Source organism: Sycon ciliatum, chromosome 1 (genome assembly GCF_964019385.1).
Source record: "Sycon ciliatum chromosome 1, ocSycCili1.1, whole genome shotgun sequence".
In the NCBI taxonomy this organism is placed as follows: domain Eukaryota; kingdom Metazoa; phylum Porifera; class Calcarea; order Leucosolenida; family Sycettidae; genus Sycon; species Sycon ciliatum.
Window position 1 is genome coordinate 24,675,057 of NC_088643.1, and position 6,000 is coordinate 24,681,056.

Sequence of the window (6,000 nt, forward strand, 5' to 3'; positions counted from 1 at the left end):
TAACATGGTTGTAAAATGTCGTTTTCTTCAGCAACTCCTAGGAAAGCTACAGCCAAATTAATTGTGGCAAGTGGAAGTGATATCCTCAATGCCAGTTGTGTAGGCACCGACGGATTATGCCGGCATAATTTTTGGCATAATTTGGTGGTTGAAAATTTGGAGCATAATTTGGCATCCTTTCGGAGGTAGGAGCATAACTACAAGATTATACCACAGTTCTAGTATGTCACTGAGGCTACACCTGATCAGTCCTGGTGGTCTGCATGGTAAAGGGCTTGAAGTTGGAGGCCATGCAGATAGTAATTTCAATGAAAAGCAGGGTAGAAATAATGGCAACACATTATTGTATGGTCGAACTCGTCTTCTTCAAAGTTCTTTCTCACACGGATACAGTACATGTAGCAGAGGATGCGAGTGAATCAGCCTTTATCAGGTATCCTGGCCTGGGCCATGGGGCGGACGAGATAGTGACCATGGTGACGGGTAGTCCGCAAACTGACTCTGCGTACATGTAGATCTACATGATTGTACATTTTTCATGATACGAAGTCATGCACTCTGCTGGATTTTAGCAGCCATGACTGTGCAGGCTTCGGACATTGCGATAATAATTTAAAAAAAGTTCAGGTTTAGTTGGTGTTCGGTCATGATGGAAGGAGAGGTGGAGCTATGGAAGAGATGAGCTGATTATTCGCAGGGTGAGGGTGACATATCGGTTGGACGAGTATGACGATTACGAAGACAGTTGAACAGGATAATTTTCAAAGGTAACTCAAACTGATTTGGCAATGAAAACATATCATATAGTTTTACTGAAGTACAAAAGAAACCAAAAGTCAACTAATGAATTTCTAGAAGTAATGGTTTCCCTTTTCCATGATAATCACTAGCATGCATGGACATCTCGGTATAGGGATACTCGTGTAACAAATTGTTGTACTTATGGCCACTTACAAGTGAGAAAAAGGCACAATTTTCCGAACTTTGGGGCTCCATAAGTACAACAAAGTGAATATGTATCCCTGCGTGCCTAAGCATAATATGAGGATTTTGCGAGAATAATGCGAGAATCCATGAACGCATCATTCCATGATTTCGCGAGCATAATCCGCCGGAGCCTAGTTCGTACCAACCAAACGCGCCCTAATTGAATTGAGGAGAAAAAAATTGAATTGAGGAGAGGGTGAGACCCACCAGGGAAGAAGAGAAGAAAAGAAAAGAAAAACATGGACGCAATAGGGGTTGCGTGTGAAGTTGTGAACAGCTAACTTAGTCCTACTCATCCGACAGGACCGACGTAGTGGGTCGATTTCATGTCGGTGTCGCTGTCGGAGCATCGGCGGAAAAATCAGCGTAGTGTGGACCAAGCAGAAGGCGGCCGAATGTTAGAGCTTACACTTGGTGGAGCGGGCCTCCAACCAATCACTGACGGCTTGGCACCATGACATCCAGATCACACGAGAAGTCTATCGAACCTTCGACTCCGCAAACCTGCAAAAAAGCTGCCACTCCCTGCTCAATACACTGTGTTGCGCCTAATTCACCCCAGGAAGCAGGAGGTAGTACATTCTCGCAGTGAGGTTTGATGAGTGGAAGCTTCTGCGCGCTTCTGATGTGCTTCAGGCAGCAGTGGTGCGTCTGGCAAGTTGCGTCACCGTTGTGTGTGAACAGGTAGTCCGAGTCTGTCCGACGCAGTCGTCCGATTTCATGTCGGAGTCTAGTCGGTGTCGTAGCATCGGCTGAAAAGTCGGCCTAGCGAGAACCCAGCTGTGAATGCTTGGCCGAAAAATCGTACCACAAGAAACTCGCCGTCGCGCAGAGTTATTGCGACCTTGTATCAGTTATACTCTTTCTTTCTTTTTAAATTTTCTTCAAAACCAATTAGGTAGGTGGAGAGGAGTTCTCCAAGGTAGGTGGAGAGGAGTTCTCCAAGGTAGGTGGAGAGGAGTTCTCCAAGGTAGGTGGAGAGGAGTTCTCCAAGGTAGGTGGAGAGGAGTTCTCCAAGGTAGGTGGAGAGGAGTTCTCCAAGGTAGGTGGAGAGGAGTTCTCCAAGGTAGGTGGAGAGGAGTTCTCCAAGGTAGGTGGAGAGGAGTTCTCCAAGGTAGGTGGAGAGGAGTTCTCCAAGGTAGGTGGAGAGGAGTTCTCCAAGGTAGGTGGAGAGGAGTTCTCCAAGGTAGGTGGAGAGGAGTTCTCCAAGGTAGGTGGAGAGGAGTTCTCCAAGGTAGGTGGAGAGGAGTTCTCCAAGGTAGGTGGAGAGGAGTTCTCCAAGGTAGGTGGAGAGGAGTTCTCCAAGGTAGGTGGAGAGGAGTTCTCCAAGGTAGGTGGAGAGGAGTTCTCCAAGGTAGGTGGAGAGGAGTTCTCCAAGGTAGGTGGAGAGGAGTTCTCCAAGGTAGGTGGAGAGGAGTTCTCCAAGGTAGGTGGAGAGGAGTTCTCCAAGGTAGGTGGAGAGGAGTTCTCCAAGGTAGGTGGAGAGGAGTTCTCCAAGGTAGGTGGAGAGGAGTTCTCCAAGGTAGGTGGAGAGGAGTTCTCCAAGGTAGGTGGAGAGGAGTTCTCCAAGGTAGGTGGAGAGAAGTTCTCCAAGGTAGGTGGAGAGGAGTTCTCCAAGGTAGGTGGAGAGGAGTTCTCCAAGGTAGGTGGAGAGGAGTTCTCCAAGGTAGGTGGAGAGGAGTTCTCCAAGGTAGGTGGAGAGGAGTTCTCCAAGGTAGGTGGAGAGGAGTTCTCCAAGGTAGGTGGAGAGGAGTTCTCCAAGGTAGGTGGAGAGGAGTTCTCCAAGGTAGGTGGAGAGGAGTTCTCCAAGGTAGGTGGAGAGGAGTTCTCCAAGGTAGGTGGAGAGGAGTTCTCCAAGGTAGGTGGAGAGGAGTTCTCCAAGGTAGGTGGAGAGGAGTTCTCCAAGGTAGGTGGAGAGGAGTTCTCCAAGGTAGGTGGAGAGGAGTTCTCCAAGGTAGGTGGAGAGGAGTTCTCCAAGGTAGGTGGAGAGGAGTTCTCCAAGGTAGGTGGAGAGGAGTTCTCCAAGGTAGGTGGAGAGGAGTTCTCCAAGGTAGGTGGAGAGGAGTTCTCCAAGGTAGGTGGAGAGGAGTTCTCCAAGGTAGGTGGAGAGGAGTTCTCCAAGGTAGGTGGAGAGAAGTTCTCCAAGGTAGGTGGAGAGGAGTTCTCCAAGGTAGGTGGAGAGGAGTTCTCCAAGGTAGGTGGAGAGGAGTTCTCCAAGGTAGGTGGAGAGGAGTTCTCCAAGGTAGGTGGAGAGGAGTTCTCCAAGGTAGGTGGAGAGGAGTTCTCCAAGGTAGGTGGAGAGGAGTTCTCCAAGGTAGGTGGAGAGGAGTTCTCCAAAAACAACAAGTATCTCCAAAGCACGAAAAGAAGGCCAAAAACTAAACCAAGAACATGTGCATTAACATGTTATTTAGAAAGACAGGCCCGTGACAAGTGAATAATTAGTCAGCCCATTCTTCATGATGGTCTCCGACGGTTACGTCGGCAAGCAAGCCTCCGCCACTGCCAAAGCAGCGTGGGCTCCGAAGGAGGGTGCAAATTTCAAACTAAAATTTATACGCCTACAGCCGCGAATGCACAATGACATGATATATGATTTCAGAAGGCTGAAGGAAATCCTGCATCTAACAAAGGCAGTAACATGAGAGTAGTGCTCACCCCTCTTCTCAGCCAACACGGCAACAGATGAGCAATGCGTTTATACAGTGCTGTTGACGCTGGACCCATTCCGCCACTGGCTGACATGACCGCCGGAACAAAGGAGGCTTGCTCAACCTGCCTCACCCAGTTACACTCCCGACCTTCTCGACCTACTGGAAGCGCCCTATATGCCTAGCTCTGGACACGCTATCAGACTGTGCAGGTACTAGTATGTTCGTTAGGGCGTGGCCCAAATCCGTTCGTCTCATTTTAGGAGCGGAGAAAACACTGCAAAAGAGAGTTGAATGATAGCGAGTGCAGAGGGTGCCTAGTCGAGAAGGTAGAGTGTAGTAGAGTGTAGCATGTTAACAGGGCTAGTCACACCTCATCCCTACACCGTGCTACACACTTAGTTATACTCACTCCTCTGACTCATACTACTAGAGTATCTCACCTTGTCACTGGCTTGTCTTCTCACCTGCATCCTTTATCATGGCTATGTTCCTAATAGACAGCCTCTTGTCTTGCCTTCCACAACGTCTCACTGGTTACATAGAGAATGTTGTGAGAAGGATGCGGTGGAAGGTATTCCACTTCTTGAAAGGCGATGACGACAGCCAACCCTCCCCGCGGCCCCGAGCGTTCTGGCACATTTTCTTTCGAAAATGAAGAAATTTGCGATTTCTTCCTTAGACAACGAAAAGTTGCGAGAAAGTGGCGAGTATCTTTGGGAAAGGGTTACATGTAGCCCTAAGGAGTGAAATATGCAGGAAAATAATTTGACTGCTTAGGTATAGCGATAATCAATGGGAGTCACTACTACTAGTAAGAGAGTGATAAACTCGTATACTGTACTTGTGTACTGGAGCCTGTGGAGAAGCCGTGTGTGTGTTTGGCCTATCGCAGCACGCGTGCTGTAGATTTACGCGACATTGTACTACACTGTACTGTAGGCTATGTATGTGCCCTGTACCCTGTACCCTGTACCTCACCTAGCCTAAAAAAAATAGTAAAAATTGTACAATGCTACATGCACATGTACATTGGGCGCTTTCGATTACCGTGACGTTTACACAATTCTGGAACTGGGTTTTGTAATTCTCGAATGACCAAAATGTACGAATTCCGGCCATGTAAACGAACGACTGGAATTCACAACGCATTTTATTCATGGCATATCACAAACAAAATTGGTCGTAAAAAGATACCACGTACACTCTCTCGCGCGCGCGCGCACGCGCGCGTCGACCCTGATTCACGTACCGGTCCATCCCGGCGAAGGCTCCATGTCGGCAACAATATTGGGCTTCGATAAAGCTGAACGCGTGTGCGAAAGGACCACCCAAAATGATCTGGTCTAATAATCAGCTCCCAGCGGAAACTCAACAGCGGCAATTAGCTTTTCGGGGAGACACAAGTAGCAACTACATGTACATGTACATGTGGTTGTAGGCTTGTAGCCCTGCTTTCGCGCCACACCGACCAGGGCCAGGGAGGCTCTTCCTTGACTTGACGTCATGCATGACCAGACCGGTAACCATGGTAAAACACCGCGCCGATTGTGCAATTCTGGCGCCAGAATAGATGACTTGCACAAAGATTGTCTGGGTTCGAGACGGGGCAAGTGGACCTTCTGGACTGTACTTCTGACTCTGACTTCCCCACCTTTTGAGTTCGTGACTTTCGAAGTTTCGCTTTTTGCCTGACGAACACTGAGCTATTTTTTGGCTAGAGAGTAGAGTTGTTTTGATTCGGCTTGTATCGTCATGCCGAAGCGCTGCTACGCTCCTGAATGCACTAGCAGACGAGAGATGGAACTGAGGCTCCCATTCCATACGTTCCTTTCCGAGCCGGCCGGCCGGGAGACAGAAAAAATGAGGGAATATTATTTTAGTATCATTGGTGTAGGCTGCAACAAGCACGTCGTGGTCCTGAAGTGTGACAACTTTCCCGCAGTGGAAGCGAAATCAAGCACAACGAAAGTTTGTGGACGTCTGAGAAAGAACTCGATTCCCTTCGATTCGGCTGCACTAGCTCCAGAGCGACCCTCTCCTGAGGACAGACTGCGGAGAGGCCAGGAACCTGCCGAGTCAAGAGTGGAAGCCCGAACCACGAAAATGAGGGGTGGAAGGACTGAGTGTGAGAGCCAGATGGCCTTTAGTAGTACTTCAAGTAGTATCTGAGTTTAAGGAGAGAACAAGTGTGCTGGAGAAACGCTGCGAAGTCCTCAGGCCTGATGTGTACTAGCTACTGTTGAAGTCTCACTTGTTCCGATATGAACACTTCATCAGCCCTGACTCTGAGCAGCTGTATCTAGACTTAGACTTAGGCCAGAGACATAGCATTGTTAACCTTACTGAAGCCATATGTATC